General features: G+C 46.2%; 1 non-coding gene across 1 annotated transcript; it reads right to left on the reverse strand.

The window, feature by feature from the left end:
- Positions 1 to 1030: 1030 nt before the first annotated feature.
- LOC138983990 (small nucleolar RNA SNORA70) lies at positions 1031 to 1165 on the reverse strand. Its single transcript, XR_011461352.1, has one exon. It is a non-coding gene; the product is annotated as a small nucleolar RNA SNORA70 (small nucleolar RNA).
- Between the last annotated feature and the right edge of the window lie 18625 nt (positions 1166 to 19790).

Genomic DNA, 19790 nt, shown 5'->3' on the forward strand with positions numbered 1-19790 from the left:
CTCAGTAGGTTAAATAGTTGTGCTCTTTACCAACTTATACCAATAATATAGATAGAAAAATCAAGCTGGAAACCAGAGAAGAGAAACATAAAATTACAAGAGCTGTTCACTGGCTTTCCTGTCTTCCATGGCCCACTTATCCTCTTCAACACCACCATGGAAGCCAAAGTTAAAATTGTACAGGCCCCTAGCCTGCCGCAGCACCAAGACACAAATATTACTGAGACACAGGCCTACCCTGGAGCATCTCCTTGGCTGTTACTAGAGTCACTTCTACTCATAGTCACACACCAAAAGAAGGGTGAGCCAGCTACAATCCAATCTGGGGGAAAAGAGATTTGCTACAATGACTATATAAACAAGAACTACATATCATTTTTATCTATTGAAAGTAACAAAACATTAAAAAAAGCTATAATGCTTAATAGCGGTGCTGAAGTAGTGAAATGCCATGCTCATACATTGCTGATGGAGTGTAAATTGTACAGGACTGGGAGGCGGGGAGCAATTATGTTGTATCTACAGAGAGCCTAAAAATACTCAGAGTTTAGGATTTATGTTAAGGAAAACATGAAATCCAGAGAAGTTTATGAACACAAAGATATTCGTGGCAGTGTTCTTTAGAACGGTTTTCCTGTATCTCCAGGTTTTCAGGGCTTCTTTTTTTGTTGTGGCTTTTTGACAGGAAAGTAGGCCTTACTGGTGGGCATGATTAAGGAGAGGACAGTGCCAAGTATCTCATAAGCCCAGGGCCTACCACTTGTCCAGCCAGCCACGACTAAAGAGGTATCTGACCCCACGGCCCTCTGGGGTGAGCTGCTTTTCTGCCACCGTGTTTTCAAATTTATCTGCATTGAACTTAGCAAATCACTTCTTGGAGATGTGGATTTTCTGGCAGCCAGGGAACTTGAACTTGGCCCTGCAGAGGGCCTCAATCACTTGCTCCTTGTTCGGCAGCTTGGTGCGGATAGATACCTGTCTGGAGCTTAGACTGAGGACAGCATGCCAGTCATGAATGTCCACTGGAAAGAGTTGTCTTCAAGGTCCCTTAGGGCAACCTGTACAGACAACTGACTGCATACACCACCAGGGGGGCTGCTATTTGCAGCCACTGCACCCTGGGACCCCACAGGGAAAAGCACATAGTCGGCTTGATCAGCTGCAAAAGGGCTTCTGTTTCTGTTTATATGTTTCATATACCAATGGCCTACGACTGTGTCAGGCTCATCACTGGCTGTGCCCCTCCTCCTCATTCCAGCAGGATACGGGCCCGTTTTGGCCAGGGCTGTATTTCTGCTGCAGAGTAGACCTTCCTGGGCACATCTGATAAACCGATAGGACAGGCTTGCCCATGACTCTACCCAGAGAAATAACTGTATCCAACAGGGAAAAGGTGGCAGGCCCACTCAAGTCTGCTCAGGGACTGAAACTTCAGGGGTCAGAGGTCAGAGGGGAGGGGTGAGTTCAAGTCCTGTGTGAATCCCAGGCAGAGATGAGGCTGCAAATAAAAGCTGAAAGAGCTATTTCACCGGAACCTTTGAATGACATTGGTACTAAAGGTTCCTCCATTCTGAGGAGGGTATCTCAAAGCGTTCCACAGAGTATGACATGAGGCCTTCTCCTCACTTCCTCATAGAGCTTAGCATGCTTCTGCCCTGGCAGGTGGTTTGACAGTGGGTCCCAGGCTCCTCCACTCCCAGCCTGGAGGCCTCAAGTGTCTGATGTTGACATTGATGAGCACCTGGAGGGCTTCTGTTCGGATTCCCAGAAAGAAAGAAGAGACTGGAGGCCCTTCAGGCATGCATGAAAGCTGACAGTCACCCAGGAAAAAAACATTAGCAAAACATTCCCACTCTAGTTTTACTATCTCCAAAATATTTTTATGACCTCCTTTTCATTTGGTCCTTCCAGCAAGGAGTTCTTCCTTTCAGTTAAGGAAACTGGGACCCAGAGGCCACCTTCTTTGCTAAAGACCATCCCTGTGGTCATCCACACAGCCCAGCATCTCTGCTTTACTTTGGCACACCACAGGGGACTGTGGGCTTCCCAGGCGGCTCAGCTGTAAAGAATTCACCTGCCTATACAGGAGATGCGGGTTCAGTTCCTAGGTCAGGAAGATCCCCTGGAGGAGGAAATGGCAACCCACTCCAGTATTCTTGTCTGGGAAATCCCATGCACAGAGGAGCCTGGTGGGTCTCAGGGTCACAAATAGTCAGACACAACTGAGCACGCATGCATGCAAGGGGCTTTATCCTGGATCCAGCCTTAGGGGAGAGGTTCAGAAAGATGTTGCAACCTTCAGCCTAGGTCTGATTCAGGGAGAGAAGGAAACTCTTTTTGAGCCTTTACTAAGTGTATTATGTTTTTAAAATCTCACAACAATCTTCTAAGGTAACAGACACTCAAGAGAGCACTTATACATCTCAGACACTTCCCAGAGTACCTTATAGACATTAAGTCTTCTGACCCTTCACCATCCCTAGGAGGTGGTTGCAGCAAGTACGATCACCATGATGAGGAAACTACGCCCAGAAAGGTCAAGTAGATTGCCCACATGGCTCACAAGAGGTGGAGCCAAGATTTAAACCTGGCATTTATTCCCTGAGGCCAAGATTAATCCAGATTTACAGATGAGGAAATTGAAGCTCAGAAGCTCATTTGACTTGGGAAAGAGCAGGGTCAAGAGTCAAATTCAGAACTTCCTGCTTCTCATTCACAGTGCGTTATAGGTCCTCTTTCAGTGGACCAATGAGCAAGGCAGCTCGCTTTCTCTTCTCTTTTACTACCAGTGCTTTCTCTTCTCCCTCCCTGCCTCTGCACCACCCATCTGCCTATGCACAACAGTCTCTGAATACACAATGCATACCTATAGACATGTAATCAACCACACAAACCTATAGCCAAACACTTATAGACATATAATCAAAACAACAAAAAAACACAAAGAAAAAAATCTGAAAACAAAGAAAACAACACATTTCATGTTGCTTTTGCTCAGTCACTAAGTCATGTCTGACTCTGCAAACCTGTGAACTATAGCACACCAGGCTTCCCTGTCCTTCACTATCTCCCAGAGTTTGCTCAAACCCATGTCCATTCAGTCGGTGATGCCATCCAACCATCTCATTCTCTGTCGCCATCTTCTCCTCTCACCCTCAATCTTTTCGAGCAGCAGGGTCTTTTTCAATGAGTTGGCTCTTTGCATCAGGTAGCCAAAGTACTGGAGCTTCAGCATCAGTCCTTCCAATGAATATTTAGGACTGATTTCCTTCAGGATTGACTGGCTTGATCTCCTTGCTGTCCAAGGGACTCTCAAGACTTATTCTAGCACCACAGTTTGAAAGCATCAATTCTTCAGTGCTCAGCCTTCTTTAATATACTTCATACTAAGGAGCAATGTTTTGTGTGTGTGTGTGTGTGTGTGAAACTGACTTTTCATCAGAAAGAATGGAGGCCAAGAAACAGTGGAACAACATCTTTAAAGCACAGAGGAAAAATTCTGTCAACTCAGAATTTTATATCCAGTGAAAATACCTTTCAAAAATGAAAGTGAAACAAAGACATTTTCAGATACACGAAAGACAACAGAATTCCTCACCAGGAGACTCATCCAAAAGAAATGCTAAAGGGAGTTCTTCAGATATGTGGTTATGCTCAATCGTGTCTGACTCTTTGTGACTCCACAGACTGTAGCCTCCAGGGTCCTCTGTCCATGGGATTTCCCAGGCAAGAATACTGGAGTGGGTTGCCATTTCCACCTCTCGGGGATCTTCCCAACCCAGGGATGGAACCCATGTCTCGTGTCTCTTGCACTGGCAGCAGGGCTCTGCCACTGTGCCGCCTGGGAAGCCCAAGTTCTTCAGAAGGAAGAAAGAGCACAGGAAGAACACAGGCAAACTTGGGTAAATATAAAAAACTACTTCCCTTTTCTTTTATACAGTTTTTTTTTTTTGCTTGTTTGTTTTGGTTTTGGGGGACTGTGCCATTTGGATGGTGGGATCAACCAGGGATTGAACCCAGGTCCTTGGCAGTGAAAGCACAGAGTCCTAACCACTGGGCCACCAGGGAATCCCCCACTTCCCTTGTCTTAAGGCGCATGTGACTGTGTAAAGCAACAATGTAACAATAAATTGTGGGTTTGCAGTGTATGTAGACGTGATATACAGGACAGCTGGGGTGGGGTCATGGTTAATGGGCCCATAGAGCTGCAAGGGTTTTATATTTCATGAGAGTACAAGTAGTCAGTCAGGAAGTGGTAACGTCAAGGATGACTAATGCCCAGATCTCATCCTCTTTGTCTGCATCAGACAAGAAAAGCAAGCGGGTAGGAAGAGAAAACTAGACCAGGGAGAGAGTGGCTGCTTCAGGGGGAACAGCTGCCGGACCCGGAGGATTCCCAGACCTCAAAGTCTAGCCCAGTGAATGACAGGACCCCACGTGCCTGGGCAGGGATGGGGCCGGAGGGAAGGGGTCTGTCAGCCCCTGTGTCTGAGCAGACGCACCTGGGATAAGGTGTCCTCCAGAGAGAATAGGGAGGTTCCTGTGGCCACAGTGAATCCCACCCCTGACCAGGGACTGGCTAACTCTCCACAGATGGCACCATGCCAGCTATCCAGGCTAGCTGAGCCTCTGCAGAAGACCTAGACAAAGTATTGGGGGAGCTGGGGTGGGGTACAGGTGTTCCCCCAGCACCCCAGAGTCAGCCTGTTCCCTTCATACAATATACTGAGGTGGAGCCCAAAGTCCAGACTTTGGGCTCATCACCCCAGAACCAGCCCTGCCATGCCAGCTCAGCAGCACCCACAGAGTTGGGTGCCTCCCTCCTCAGTGTCTAAGCTTCAGCTCCAGGGGCCCCTCAAGCTCCTAGACTCTGGTACCCCAGCCTCTTCCCAGGAGGTGAAAGCTGCTTTCTATAGTTCTTTTCTCCAGATTTCTTTTCCTGCTTAATATAAATACTTATATTAAATTGCCTCTGAAGAAATTCTGCCGTGATTTCTGTCTTCCTGCCAGACTCCTGCTGATACGGAAAGAAACAAAGGTGCTCCTCCCAGAAGCCTGCCGTGGCCCACAGGAGACAGTGTGGCACAGAGGGAAAGGCTTGGCTTTGGGCTCTGGTGGTCCCAAATTCAAATCCCAGCTCTGCTTTCATTCCCCAAGTGACTCCAGGCAAGCCTCAGCTTCTGGAACTTTCTCTGAGCCTGAGTTTTCTCACTTGAAAATAGGGTTGATAGCACAAACCTGATCTATCATTCTGTCTGGGTACAAGAGACAAAATCATGATTTGAACTAGATTAAGTAAATGGGTGAAACTATGGTGGGAAGTTTCCAGAGAATAATCAAGCGCAGAAGGTGAGAAGGCAGGGATAGAGCCTGCTCACATCTGACTGGAAACAAGATCTCAGATGCATTCAGGCTTTCTCTCTGCCTCTGAGACTGCTCCTTGGTTTGTAGAGCTGATTTTTCACCACAGACCCAGGTTCCCATATGGTAGAGGAAAATGGCCTCCAAGTAGCCTTCAGACTCTCACCCTTACAGCTTTGCCCACCGAAGAAAGGGCTCCTCCTGACTGAACCCAGCTTGGTAGTTTCCAGGGAAGGGCTCCAACTGGCCAGGATGGGTCACTGTGGCCTTGAAGCAGGGTCACATAAGGGATAACATCTGTCAGTCAGCTATATCGTATCCGGGTCTTACGTATCCAGGTCAGCCATTTCCGGGATGACTATCCCCATTTTACAGATGAACAAGCAGAGGCTCAGAGAGGAAGGAACCTGACCACAGTCATGTGGCTTTCATCTAAGTGCCAATGCTGCATATTAGGTCACTAAAAGCATGTTATTAGAAGCTTTGCAAGTTTCACAGAAAGCAGCTGGCTGGGAGTGAATGAGGTTCTGCAGAAGGTGAAGGAGCCCACATTGGCTTCATGCCCACAACAACCCTGGGCACGGGGCAGGGGTAGGCAAATAAACTTGGGAGAGCCCAGCTTCCTCCAGGGGAGTGCGTGGTGGTATTGGCCCCTTTTGAAAAAGAGAAGAAAATGAAGGTTCAGAGAGGTTCGGTATCCAACTCCAGGTTCCACAGCTCAGAAGCAGGGCTGGAGTTCGAACCTGAGCCTTGTGGCTTCTCGGTATTACCCATCACAGCATCAGCGTGCCCAGTCCCCTTGGGAAATGTCATGCTAGTGGATGGACTCAGGATTGAATGACCTGCTCTGGCTTCGTGTGCTCCGGTCTTAGATGCTAGCAGAGTACAGGTCCCCGTGGGATTGGGACATTCGAAAAAATGTGGGGAAAGGGTACAGAGAAGGGAAAAATGGTGATTAAGGGACAAAAAGGGTCATCTGGGGAAAGATAAAGACAGCTGGGGCTGCGTTGCTAGGAGAGGAGGCCCAGAGAGACCATGGCTGAGGCCCAAGCTCACTGGCAAAGGTCGGCACTGTCGGCTGTAGGGCTCCCCAGGCTCCGTGAGCTGCCCCTCGGCAGGCTTGCTGCAGTCATGCCAGGCCTCCCGCTCACCTGACACAGTCCTATTTCATGCTCAGGGTGGTGCGACCCCTGAAGGAAGTGGGCTGAGCCCTCCAGGTGGCCACTGTTGGGAGCAGTTACCCCCAGCCACCGGCCCACAGGCAGGCCAAGAAGCCACAAAGCTTATGAGATTCAGGGAAGCTGAAAGCCCTCACCTGTCCCACCCCTCAACAGTCTGAGGTTGCTTCCTGATTCATCCCTTTGGTAAAAACACAGAAGGACAGCCTGAGAATTCAAGTACACAAGGTTGTAATCGGCTAGCAGTAAGCAGCCTGGCTCCAGTTTGGGCCTTGCTCCAGGTTTTTTGAGCAACTCTTTCAGTCACTTTCTCTTTCCAGGGCTCAGTTTTCTCACAGGTCAAGGAGTAGACCAGCTTCATGATTGTGAGAATAAAAAGTGGAAATGAAGACATACTGCAACACCCAGGTGACAAAGCTGCCAACAGAGGGTGGGAGCTCAAGAGAAAAGAGTAACAAGAGACAATGCCAGAATTCATAGAGCAGGTAAAGCCCACTGGTCCAGAGAAGGTGCCCCATGGAGAGTCTGGACACCGCATTTCTGCAGGGTCATGTCCAGACCCTCCTCTTGCCCTGACTCTGGCTTTTCTCCAGCCCTCTTCTCTGCCTGACCCTTCAACCACACTAAGTTACTTACAGTTTCCCAAATATGTCACTATTTCCTGTGTCCATGCCTTTGCAAAAACTGTTTTCTTGACCAAAAAAAAAAAACCTTTCCCGCCCCCATCCAAACCCTGTCCTCCTGGGAAACTCCTAGGCATCCCTTAAACTCCACTTCAGTCACCTCCTCTGTGAAGGCCTCCTGATCCTTGGCAGTGGGCCCTCCTCGCCCCGTTCACCAGGGGTAATTGCCCCTTTTTCTTTGTTTACTGTTGTACTCAACACTTTTTCTCAGCCCTCATCTGTGGATCTGCTGCATCTGAATCACCACAGGAGTAATTTAAAAATATTCAAGCCCAGGCCCCACTCCATGAGAATTTGACTCAGGGAATCTGGGGTGGGGCCAGGTATCAGAAACCTAAGTTGAAGCCCCAGGTGCTCGTCATGCTCACCCAGGTGTGGGGATCACTGGGGTGTGTCCCTTGAAAGCAAGCCTTGTTCTATATACTAGGGCCTGGCTCAGAGGAGTGCTCAGTGAGTGAGAAAAGAAGGAAAGAAATAAGGAAATGAAGAGGAAGGAGGAAGGAAGGGGGAGTGAGGAGGGAGGAAAAATGGTGAGTAGTGAGAGGAACAGAAAGATAAAGATGACCATGGGACTTCCCTGGTGGTCCGGTAGTTAAGAATCCACCTGCCAATATAGGGGACGTGAGTTCCATCCCTGGTCCAGGAAGATCCCACGTGCCATGGAGCAACTAAGCCCATGCACCTCAGTTACTGAGCCCACATGCTCCAACTGCTGAAGCCTGTGTGCCTAGAGCCTGTGCTCGGCAAGAAGAGAACCCACTGGAACGAGAAGCCCGAGCACCATAACGAAGAGTAGCCCCCATTGCCACAACTTGAGAAAGCCCACACACAGCAACGAAGACCCAGTGCAGCCATAAATAAAAAAAAGAAAAAAAGATGAGCATGATTCAGGGGATGGGCAGGAAGGGGCGGGAAGCAGGGGAACTCAGAGGCAATGCTCCAGGCCCACTTCTATATCACACCTTGCTGAATGTTGGCAAAGACAGTGATTCTGGAGTCAGACCTGCCAGCGTGTGAGTCTTGGTTCCTCCACTCACCAGTTGTGTGTGCCTTAACAATTCACTCCGCCTGTCTGTCTGCTCTGCCTGTTAGTGGTAAGAGCTGCATCTGTCTCACTGATGATCTGAGGACCCAGGGACCTCTCAGGGTCAGCACTTTGCAAGCATTGTTGTGTGTGCGAACCATCTGGGGATCTTGTGGAACTGTAGATTCTGACTCAGTATGTCTGTAGTTTAAATGACCTTCCAAGTGGAGCTGGCACTGCTGCTCTGTGGACCAACTCTGGTAGCAAGGACCTAGATCAGAAGTCAGATCCGTTCTTGTGCTGTTATGTGGCAGCCTGGATGGGAGGGGAGTTGGGGGGAATGGATACATGTATACGTATGGCTGAGTCCCTTTGCTGTCCACCTGAATCTATCATAACACTGTTAATCTCTCATGTCCAACTCTTTGCAACCCCATGAACTATGCTGTCCATGGAATTCTCCAGGCCATACTGGAGTGGGTAGCCGTTCCCTTCTCCATGGGATCTTCCCAACCCAGGGATAGAACCCAGGTCTCTCACATTGTGCAAAGATTCTTTACCAGCTGAGCCACCAGGGAAGCCCACAAATACTGGAGTAGGTAGCCTATCCCTTCTCCAGTGGCTCTTCCTGACCCAGGAATCGAACTGGGGTCTCTGCCTTGCAGGTAGATTCTTTACCAGCTGAGCTACAAGGGAAGCCGTGTTAATCTCTACTCCAGTGCAAAATAAAAAGTTAAAAAAAAAGAAGTCTGATCAGTTCCCTTTCAGGGTTCCAACTTGTTCCTCTGCAACAGGATAGGAATGAGGCCCCGGGGCCCCCTCCCCTGGGCACTGGGTGTGTGCTCCAGGCTCCATGCTAAGTTGATCCACACCCCACCTCACTGAGTAAAGGGAGGCCCCTGTGTTTTCAGAACCCCAGCAACAGTGATCATACATTCCTCGCACCACACTGTGTGAGTTTCCTGTGGCTGCTGTAACAAAGTGCCACAAACTCAGTGCATTAAATGACACAAATCATCTTTCAGTTCTGGAGATCAGAAGTGTGAAATGAATCTCAGGGGGGCTCAAGTCAAGGATTTGGTGAGCTGGTTCCTCCTAGAAGCTCCAGGGGAGAATCGGTTCCTTGACTCACCCAGCTTCTAGATGCTGCTTTCGGAAGGCAGCAGTGGCCACACGGCTCCAATCTTTGCCTGTTGTCACATTACTGCCTGTACTCTCTGACCTCTTGTCTTCTTCTTATTGATAAAAGGACCCCTCAGTGTTGACACTGACCACCCAGATAAGCCAGGGTAATCTCCCCATGCTGAGATCCTTAACTTTACCATACCCGCAAAGTCCGTTTAACCATGGAAGGTAACATACTCACAGTTCTGGGGGTTGGGAGGTGGACATCTTTAGGGGCTGCTATTCTGCCTGAGTCAGACCCTGACAGTAGCTCCCAGACTGCTCATCATCACCAGGGAACAAACCGTTTTTCATGGCCCCTTCAAAGTCCAGGCTCTGAGCTGCCAGCAGTGGCCAGTGAGAGCAACTCCTCCCACTGGCCACTCATTGGCATGATCTGCAATGTCCCGTGCACTGACCTTCTGAGTGTTAGCGGCTGAAGGAGCAGGACAAAGGTCATGGTGTCCCCTCGAGCCCCAATCATGTGCTCACCATAAAACGCAGGGCTTGTAAGAGCCAGGCCAGAGGCAACCTCTCGGTGCCAAAGAGGAGCACTGGACGAGGGCCAGACAGAAGTGGGCGGGGCCCTGGCCAAGAAGCAGAATGGACAGTCTTTGAAAAGAAGAAGAGAGCTGAAAAAGTCCGGCCCTACTTTTCCCTAAAGCTGTTACTCCCTTGTCCCCTGCTACGTGAGTGCAAGCTGAGCCGGACTCCCCTGATGGTTGCATGCTCTGAGCCCATTCGTGGGTCTTTAGAGAGAAGAGAGTGACAGGTTCCCATTTCTGCCAAGTGTCCAGGTCAGAGGGTGAACCTACAGGGCGAATGGAGCCACCCCCCTGGCCTGTCCACCATCTCTCTTCATGGGCCTGCAGGGAGGCGACTAACCATCCAGATTTTCCAGGGACTGAGGGCTTCCCTGGGAAAGCGAGGACAAGTCAGTCACCCTATTTGTAGGGCAGCTACACAAACCCCAGCAGTGGGCTTGGCTGCTGTCCGCCCTCCAGCCCCAGCTGAGCTGGCAGGCTCCTGACCCTGTCAGCTGGTGGGGTTCATAGCTGTTAAGAAAGACTATCCGTGTGAAGCAATGTCTGTGGGTGACAGGTGGACCTCAGGGGCCCTCTCCTTCGGGGCTGCTGAGTCACACAGGCTCAAGGTCTGGGAAATTCAGGAGCTCGATTTTTCTCAAGTCACTAGAGGGTAGAGGTGGGGCTCAGGCTGGAAAGAAGGGGATGAGGAACAAGACCCCAGGGTTAAGTCTCCACCTACCATCCAGAAGCTACAGGGATACCTTTCCAGGGTCGAGGCCATGCTGCTGGGAGGGAGTACGGTGTGGGAGGACACGGGAGGCTGGGGTCAGACCCTGGCTTCTCTGCTTCCCAACAGAGTGCCTTTGAGCCAGCCCCCTAGCATCTCTGAGCTTCGGTTTTCTCCCTAGTGAAAAGGGGTTAATAAGACATAGTGCAGAGTTAAGATGAGCCATAAACAACCAACATGAACCTGCCTAATATCCCAGAGGTGGCTCCTGTCCTGAGGCCCAGATCAAGGTCAATAGGAAAGCAAACTAGCAACCAGAGGCTGCCTGGTGAGCCTTGAACTGAAACAGAGGGAGCAAGACAAAGCCAGAGCTCTGGAGTCAAGGCCCTTCCTTCCATTGGACATATTTCTCACCCGCCCCCTGGCACTCCCATCCTTCTAGCATGACCTCATGCTGGCTGCGTTACAGATGAATCAGATTCTACTTCCATCATATGACACGCGGACACTCTGCTAGGTTTTTAAAGGTTTTTTAAATCTAAGTGATCTCATTTGACCATTCCAGCAACTATTTGGGGGTGGGGGTAGATGATACTCTCCCTATTTTACAGATGTGGAAACTGAGGCTTGGAGAGGTTGAGGAAGTCATATGGATTCAGGCCAACGTCTCCAGACTCACAATTCCATGTTTTCCCACTGAAGCAGACCCTGTGACGTCAGTCACATGAACGGGGTATCCCCCTGAAGAAAATATAGCGCAGCCACCCACTCTAGCGGACAACATCTGGAAGGTTCGCCCATCCTCTGGGTAACTTCACTTGACTGTAGAAGATTCTTTTCTTAAGACTATGGTCCTCCTTCTCATTCCTGGCTCAGCTACCAAGAGATAACGTCCTCGTTCTCGTGTCTAACTGGCCCTCCCAAAATCCCTCACCCCAGACACTGCGAGCCAACTCCCATCCACTGCTAAAAATGGAAGTGGCAACTCCAACTTCCTTTTATGAGAGAAAAGGAAATTTATCAGACTTGAGCAGAAAAGGATATATCCTGATAGGAATGTGACGCGTGTCAACTACAGTCAGGGAGAAGTGCCCAGTCGTGTGGCTGGCTTTGCTGGCCTAAATCACATAGCCCACTTCTGCTATGGCAGGACTGCCACCCACCCCAGAAAAAAAAAAAAAAAAAAGCCCTGGCATCCTTGGGAATCCAGCCAGAGAAGGCGTCAGGGGATAGGGCTCTAGAACTTGTCCCCTGATGGAAGGCTCCAGAAATTTGCTTACTAACTTGTAAACTGGGAGATTTTGAAGCCCAGAGTTGACTGGAACTTTGATCTATGAAGGAATTGCCAAAACCTTTATCACTGGATGTGGCTGCGAATTTGACCAGCCTTCCCCAGAGGTGGGGAAGGAAGCGGAAGAAGGCAAGGATACAATGCAAAGCAGGGGAGAAGGCACTCTCAGCCTCAGAGAGGTACAGCCAGCGATGGTCACTGCTGCACGCCTGGTGGTCAGGAAGCCCTGGAAACTGCCTACTCTGCCCATCAATAAAGGAAGCATTACACAGACCGTAACAGCCTCACCTTTCCAAAGAAGTCTCTGCACTATTTTTTAAAAATGAGGACAGTATAGAGGTTCCTCAAAAAATTAAAAATTGAACGACAATGTTCAATTTTTTGAAAATATTCAGTAATCCTACCCTTGGGTATTTATCCAAAGAAAGCAAAGACACTAATTCGAAAAGATACTGCACCCCCGTGGTCTCTGCAGCATTATTTGCAATAGCCAGGATACAGAAACAACCTGCATGCCCATCAGTGGATGCATGGACAAAGAAAATGTGATACACACACACCCACACACACAATGGGTAATTATTTAGCTATAAAAAAGAAGGAAAAGCTTGCCATTTGGGGCACCATGGATGGACCTTAAAGGCATTATGCTAGGGAAAGTAAGTCAGACAGAGAAAGGCAAATACCGTATGATCTCATTTATATGTGAAGTCTAAAATAAACTGATCTCATAGATGCAGAGAATGGACTGGTGGTTGCCAGAGATAAGGGAGTGGGGGCAGCAAAATAGATGAAGGGAGTCAAAAGGTACAAACTTCCAGTTATAAGACAAATAAGTCACGGGGATATAATGTACATCAGGATGACTCTGATACTACTACATTATTTAAAAGTTGCCATGAGAATAAATCCTAGCAGTTCTCATCACCATACACACACAAAACATGTAATTATGTATGGTGACAGACGTTTAACTAGACTTATGGTAATCACTTCCCAATATATACAAATATTGAATCACTATGCTGTATACCTAAAACTAATAAAATGTTATATGTCAATTACACACACACACACGCCAAAAAGGAACGTGGACAGAAAGATAATTACACTGGTGGGACTGATCTCTAAAACTAATTAAAAAAAAAAAACAGATTGCAGGGACTTCCCTGCTAGTCCCGTGGCTAAGACTCCACACTCCCAATGCAGGGAGCCCGGGTCTGGTCCCTGGTCAGGGAACTAGATCCTGCATGCCGCAGTGAAGACTGAAGATCCTGGCTGCCACAACTAAGACCCGGCAAAGCCAAATAAATACATAAATAATGGGGGAAAAATTAGATTGCAAAACAATGCATAGTATATCATTTCTATTTAACAAATTAGACAAAGCAGTTATATATACGTATTCATGTATATAAAGTCATAAAAAAGGATTTGGGAAGATAAACACCAAACTGATAACAGAATCCCCATTATCTCTGGAGAGGAAGGTCAAGGGGGAATTTATCTGTACTATTGGTATTTGTATATTAAGCAATTAAAACAAATGACTTTTAATAAAACAAATGTTTAAAAAAAGAAAGCAAATGTGGGCTCCAGCTGGCTAGGATGTAAAACAGAGACGGGGCTGAGTTTCCATGGAGGCTGGGGGAGGAGCCTGAGGATGGAGCTTGAGTCTCTGGCTGCTTCATTCTGTCCCAGGTACTCAAGCTGCAGCCGCCCAGAGCGCTGAGAATTTGCCCGCTCACTGGTCTAGTTGCAAGGGCACCCCACCGAGGCGAGCATAAAGTGAGAGCAAGTTCCCCTCCACTAACACCCTCACCTGGACCCTGATTCCAGTACACAAAGAGCTGGTGTCTAAATCTTTACCCACACCTGGGGGCAATGACATCTCTGGGACAAACTGAGGCACTCTGAGTTCCATCAAGCTGTGAATTCCTGTGTCAGAGGAGCAGAGCATGGCTTGTCCACTCTCTGCTGGAGCCAGCTCAGTCTCTGCCTGTTATGGGGTTGGCCAACATGTTCATCTGGGTTTTTGTTCATTCTGTAACATCTTACAGAAAAACCCAAATGAACTTTTTGGCTAACCCAGTAGTACTATACACTCCAGGTGCAGAATGAAGGATGGAGGCCATGGGAGAAGAGACTGGACGGGGTGGTACAAAGCAGTCCTTCTACTTTGCAGCCTCGCCTTTCTAGTACAGCAAGAGAGAAGTGCTCAAGAGAAAGGGGCGGCCCCGCCTTGACCCAGTTAAGGAGGGGAAATGCGCAACAGTGGGCGGGTGGGGCGGGCAGAGGCTGTCACTGCAGGGTCCTCAAGTGCTGGACTGGAAGCAAGGAGCCAAGGTCTGGGTTTCAACTCCCAAGGGAGAGCAGGGCCCTCTGTCCCCTCTCTCATGATTGCGGGTAGGATAGGAGGGCCAAGTCTTTACAGAGCTTTTAATTAAAGTATAGTTAATTTACAACGTTGTGTTAATTTCAGGGCTACAGCAAAGTGATTCAGTTATATACATATGTGTGTGTGTATATATATACATACAGACAGATCTGCTCTTTTCAGATTCCTTTCCCTTGTAGATTATTGCAAGCTATTGAATATAGTTTCCTGTGCTACACAGTAGGTCCTATTGTCTGTTTTATATTTAGTAGCGTGTATATATTAATCCCACACTCCCGATTTATCCCTTCACCTTCAAGCCCCAGTTTTGCTCCTCCAGGCCTTCCAACAATTTTATAACCAAATTTCCCAATTAAATCTTCTATTTGACATGCCTAGCATACGTTTTAATGACTAGATGTCTACTCTTACATGAGACTGAACAACATACACACAAGTAACAGAGTAAATGTACATGGCAACAGTCTACACTGGGAGGGGGTGAATAGAGTCTAACTGGTTTAAGACTCTTCTATTGTTTGGGAGGAAAGCAAAGGTTTAGATTAACTTTTGACCTTGATAGGTTAAGAATGCATGCTGTACCTTCCAGTATATTCATTAAAATAGTGGAAAAAGAGGTTTTTTTAAACAGTGGGATTAAGTTTTTTATAGATATAATTATTTCAAAAGAAGGCAAGAAAGGAAGGAGAAAAAACCAATATGGAACAGGCAGGACAAATAGCAGAAATAAGGTGGTAAATTTAAACCCAAAGATATATATACATATTATATTAATTATATAAATACTCCAGTTAAAGATAAAGATTATCAACATGCTTTAAAAAGAAAAATCGAGACTTCCTTGGTGGTCCAGTGATTATGACCATACTTTCACTGCAGCAGACATGCGTTCAATCTCGGGTTAGGAAGTGCCACACGCTTCTGAGTGTGGCCAATAAATAAATGAGTAAAGTAAAAAGAAAAATCCAACTGTGTGCTGTTTACAAAAGACAGAAGAATACGTTAAGGGTGAATGCAAAAGGATAGGCGAAGATAAACCATGTAAACACTACCCTAAGGAAGTTTATGTGCACGTGTGCTCAGTCGCTAAATTGTGTCCAACTCTTTGAGACTGGACTATAGCCCGCCAGGCTCCTCTGCCCATGGAATTTTCCAGGCGAGAATACTGGAGTGGGTTGCCATTCCTTCTCCAGGGGATCCTCCCAACCTAGGGATTGAACCCACATCTGTGTCTCCTGCATTGACAGATGGATTCTTTGTCACTGAGCCACCTGGAAAGCCCAAGAAAGCTTATATATATTGCATTCATTATTACAGTCATTTTACTATTATCAGACAAAATAAACATTACGTTAGGTTAAAAGACATTACGAAAGCTAAAGAGGGTCACTTCATAATGGCAAAAAGGCTCAATTCACCTAGAAAATATGTTACAAATTTTATGCAAAAAAGAAAAGTAAAAGAATTGGAAAGGAAAAACAAAACTGTCATAAAATGCAAATATAAATTTTGCACATAGGAAGTACAAAGGGATCTACAGAAGAATTATTAAAATTAGTAAGTTTGACAATATTGTTAGATATAAAAATCAGTATGTGTGAAGCCATTCATGGTTTTATTATACCAGAAACCAAAAGTATAAAAAATGTTTTTAAAATATACTATTTACAAGAGCACAGAAATATTAATTACGGAGAAGAAAATTATCAAAAGATATGCAGTCTCTTTGTGGTACAGTTGTAAACCTGTATGGAGATTTTTAAAAGGCTTCAGTAAGAACAAAAATATCCCGTGTTTGTTTGATCCATACCTTGTATTATATATAAAAGTTAACTCAAAACAAACCATAGACCTAAATGTAAATACTAAAACAACAACAAGAATACATAGGAGAAAACCTTTTCAACCTTGGGTTAGGCAAAGACTTCTTAGATGTAAGAACAAAAGCACAACTCGTAAAAGAGCAGATTGATGAACTGGACTTCATTAAAATGAAAACCTCTGTTCTTCAAAAGATACTGCTTAAGAGAATGAAATGACAAACCACAGACTGAGGGAAAAAATCTTTGTAAAGGAGTTATATCCAGAATATAAGACATTCTTGAAACTCAATAATAAGAAAACAACCCAGTTAAAAATGAGCAAAGGATGTGAACAGACACTTCACCAAAGAAGATATACAGATGGAAAATAAGCACATAAAAAGCAGTTCAGCACTGTGGAAAGGAAGATGGGAAGGGCCGGGGAGGAGGGATCACCAGCAGAAATGCAGAAACCTCCAGGCTAATGGATTTGTCCGTCATCTTGTTTGTAGTGCTGGTTTCGTGGGTGTGCACAGATGTCAAAACTTATCACATCTCACGCTTTAAATACGTGCAGTTTATTGCACGTCAGTCTTACTTCGGTAAAGCTATATTTTAAAAGACTTCAATAAAAGCAGAAATGCACCGTGTTTGTGGGCTGACAAACTCAACAGTCTCCCTAGTTTGATTTATAGATTCATTGCAATCCCATTAAAAATCCCAGCTGCTTGTTTTCTTTTGTGGAATTTGATGAGCTAATTCTAAACTTTATATGGAAATGCAAAGGACTAAGAACCATTAAGACAGTCTTCAAATGTTTCCCACAATGTGGGAGAATTTGGTTAATGAAATATAAAGATTATTATAAATCTGTAGTAATTAAGATGGAGTGGTGTTGGCTCAGGGACAGACCAATAGACCAATGAAATAGGAGAGAGAGCCCGGAAATAGGCTTGTGCTTACATGGACACTTGAGATGGTTTGCAGAGCATGAGCAAAAGAGCAGACTTTGCAATAAATGGTGCTGGGACAGCTGAGCATTCTTCAGGGGGGATTAGGGGGTGAATATTGGACCCCTACCTCACACCATACACAAAAATCAATTCCAGATAGTTCAGTTCAGTTGCTCAGTCATGTCTGACTCTTTGCAACCCCATGAATCGCAGCATGCCAGGCCTCCCTGTCATCACCAACTCCCGGAGTTCACCCAGATTCACGTCCATCAAGTCAGTGATGCCATCCAGCCATCTCATCCTCTGTCGTCCCCTTCTCCTTCTGCCCCCAATCCCTCCCAGCATCAGATCAGATCAGATCAGTTGCTTAGTCGTGTCCAACTCTTTGCGACCCCATGAATCGCAGCACGCCAGGCCTCCCTGTCCATCACCAACTCCCAGAGTTCACCCAGACTCACGTTCATCGAGTCAGTGATGCCATCCAGCCACCTCATCCTCTGTCGTCCCCTTCTCCTCCTGCCCCCAATCCCTCCCAGCATCACATCAGATCAGTCGCTCAGTCGTGTCCGACTCTTTGAGACCCCATGAATCGCAGCACACCAGGCCTCCCTGTCCATCACCAACTCCCGGAGTTCACCCAGACTCACATCCATCAAGTCGGTGATGCCATTCAGCCATCTCATCCTCTGTCGTCCCCTTCTCCTCCTGCCCCCAATTCCTCCCAGCATCAGAGTCTTTTCCAATGAGTCAACTCTTTGCATGAGGTGGCCAAAGTACTGGAGTTTCAGCTTTAGCATCATTCCTTCCAAAGAAATCCCAGGGCTGATGTCCTTCAGAATGGACTGGTTGGATCTCCTTGCAGTCCAAGGGACTCTCAAGAGTCTTCTCCAAAACCACAGTTCAAAAGCATCGATTCTTCGGCGCTCAGCCTTCTTCACAGTCCAACTCTCACATTCATACATGAAATATTAGAGACAACAAGTTTAGAAAAATGATTTGGGATAATATCTTCAAGATGACAGGGTAGAAAAGAAGTTCTTAAACACATGGACAAAAAGCACAAGTCATAAAAGAAAACATGAGTAATCTCAACTATATTAAAAAAGGAAGAACTTCTGTTCTTGAGAGAGCAAAAAAGACTACTCACAGAGTGAGAGAAGATATATTTTGCAAGTCATAGAACTGATCCAAAAAAGTAAATCAAAACTATATAAATAACAGTGGTTGCCAGGGACTGGGAGGGAGCAGAGAATGGGGAGTTATTGTTCAACAGGTGTAGAGTCTCAGGTTTATAAGATGAAAGAGTTATGAGGATGGATGGTAGTGGTGGCTACACAACAATACCACTGAACCATAAGTTTAAAAATGGTTAAGATGGTAAATTTTACATCACATGTATTTTAACACAATGAAAAGGAAAAATTAATTATCATAAAAAACACTGTACACATAATAGACAACCCAATAGAAAATCGTCAAAAACTTTTCTAGACATTTCGTAAAAGAGGAAATACAAATGGCTAATAAACATGTGAAAAGGTGCTCAATCTCATTAATAATCAGGAAAATGCACATCGAAACGACAGAGAGATATCACTATATATATCACATTGACAATCAAAATCTGACACCACCAAGCATTTAGGGAGGATGCGCAGCTACAGGAACTCTCTTATAAGACATGTAAGTTGGTGTAACCACTTTGGTGAACAACTTGGCATTTTCTGGTAAAGCTGAATACAAACATAGCTAGAGAGACTCATGTATCTCTTCACCAAGAGTCGTGAAAAATGAACGTTCACAGCAGGTTTCTTGTTAATCAGATAAGTTAAACCTCCATGTCAAATGAATTACAATATACTCATAAATGGAGTACTGTACAGAAATGAAAAGGAGCAAACTACAGCTATATATGTGACAACATGAAGCTTTCAAATATTATGCTGAGCAAACAATGAATACAAAAGAATACATTTAGCATAATTCAATTTCTTTTAAAAATCTTACATATGTCAAAACATTCAAAATATATTGATATTATTTAGGGATGAAGTTATGACCCACTTAGATAGCATATTCAAAAGCAGAGACATTACTTTGCCAACAAAGGCCCCTCTAGTCAAGGCTATGGTTTTTCCTGTGGTTATGTATGGATGTGAGAGTTGGACTGTGAAGAAAGCTGAGCGCCAAAGAATTGATGCTTTTGAACTGTGGTGTTGGAGAAGACTCTTGAGAATCCCTTGGACTGCAAGGAGATCCCACCAGTCCATTCTGAAGGAGATCAGCCCTGGGATTTCTTTGGAAGGACTGATGCTAAAGCTGAAACTCCAGTAGTTTGGCCACCTCATGCAAAGAGTTGACTCATTGGAAAAGACTCTGATGCTGGGAGGGATTAGGGGCAAGAGGAGACGGGGACGACAGAGGATGAGATGGCTGGATGGCATCACTGACTCGATGGACGTGAGTCTGGGTGAACTCCGGGAGTTGGTGATGGACAGGGAGGCCTGGTGTGCTGCGATTCATGGGGTCGCAAAGAGTCGGACACGACTGAGCGAATGGACTGAACTGAACTGAACATGGGTGTTAAAATCAAATGAAAAGGGACTTCCCTGGTGGTCCAGTGGCTAAGACTCCATGCTCCCAATGCAGGGGGCTCAAGTTTGATCCTTGGTTAGGGAACTA

The sequence above is a fragment of the Bos mutus genome, chromosome 19 (genome assembly GCF_027580195.1).
Source record: "Bos mutus isolate GX-2022 chromosome 19, NWIPB_WYAK_1.1, whole genome shotgun sequence".
In the NCBI taxonomy this organism is placed as follows: domain Eukaryota; kingdom Metazoa; phylum Chordata; class Mammalia; order Artiodactyla; family Bovidae; genus Bos; species Bos mutus.